The sequence below is a fragment of the Geospiza fortis genome, unplaced genomic scaffold, assembly GCF_000277835.1.
Source record: "Geospiza fortis unplaced genomic scaffold, GeoFor_1.0 scaffold408, whole genome shotgun sequence".
Classification (NCBI taxonomy): Eukaryota; Metazoa; Chordata; class Aves; order Passeriformes; family Thraupidae; genus Geospiza; species Geospiza fortis.
Window position 1 is genome coordinate 5472171 of NW_005054330.1, and position 1324 is coordinate 5473494.

The following is a 1324-nucleotide window of genomic DNA, read 5'->3' on the forward strand; positions in this document are numbered from 1 at the left end:
CGCACATCCCACACATCCCGAACATCCCGCACATCCCGAACATCCCACACATCCTGCATATCTCGCACATCCCACACATCTCGCACATCCCGAACATCCCGCACATCCCGCACATCCCGTACATCCCGTACATCCCGAACATCCCCGCACATCCCACATCCCGATCATCCCACACATCCCGCACATCCCCTACATCCCGCACATCCCCTACATCCCGCACGTCCCGCACATCCCCTACATCCCGCACATCCCCTACATCCCGCACATCCCGCACATCTCGCACATCTCGCACATCCCGTACATCCCCGCACATCCCAAATTCCCCAGGAGCGCCCAGGAAATGCCGCAAACTTGGGCAGAGCCCGCGGGAGCGCGGCCGCGATCGGCCCTGGGTCCGGTCCCTCCTCCTCCTCCTTCTCCTTCCCGTGCCTTCGATTTTGCCCGTTTCTCCTCTTTGAAACTCGCTGCAGTTTTCATTTCCTTTCTTCTCTCTTCCGTGGCTTTCCCCCCTTCTTTCTTTGTTTTCTTTTCTTCCTCCTCCTCTTCCTTGCTCCCTTTCTCTGGGGCTTTTCCTTTGCCCTTCCCTTTTGGTTTCCATTCTTTTCTATTCTAGCCGTTCTTTCTGTATTTTTATTTCTTTCCTCCGTTTATTTTTCCTTTTCCCTTCTTTTTCCTTCATTTCCCCCATCTTCTTCCTTGCCTTCTTTATTTCTGTGTAATTTTTTTTCGTTCATTTATTTCTTCTTTCTTTGCTTCTTTGCTTTTCTCTCTTTTTTTATTCGTTTTTCTGTGGTTTTCCTCCGTCTCTTCTTAGTTCCTTCCTTTTTCGTTTCCGTTAATTTGTTTTTCCTCATTCTCTCTCTCTTTTTTTATTTTTCCTTTCTCTATCTCTTTTTTCCTGCACACATTTTCCTGCACACATTTTTCCTCCTGCTCTTTTTCTCTTTTTTATTCCCCTTTTCCTTCTCTTTTATTTTTCCTCCTTGAATCTCTTCTCTCTGTTTATTTTCTCATTTCGATTCTCCCTCTTTCCACAAACATCCCTACACACAAAACCTGCTCCACTTCCCGCCGATGGAGGATTTGTTAGGATTTTGACGTGGGGATTTTCTGGGGGTTTTTGTTGTTGTTGTGTGGGTTTTGGGGGGGGTTTATTTTGCCACTACCAGGAGCATTTCCCAGCACCAGGAGGCTCCACAGCCACGGGTTATTTCGGGCCGGAGCGAGGGAAAATAATTTTTTTTTAAAGTATATATTTTTAATATAAAAATACAGGGATTTCGCCTAGAGGAAACGGCAGAGAATGGGAAGGAATGTTCAGCCT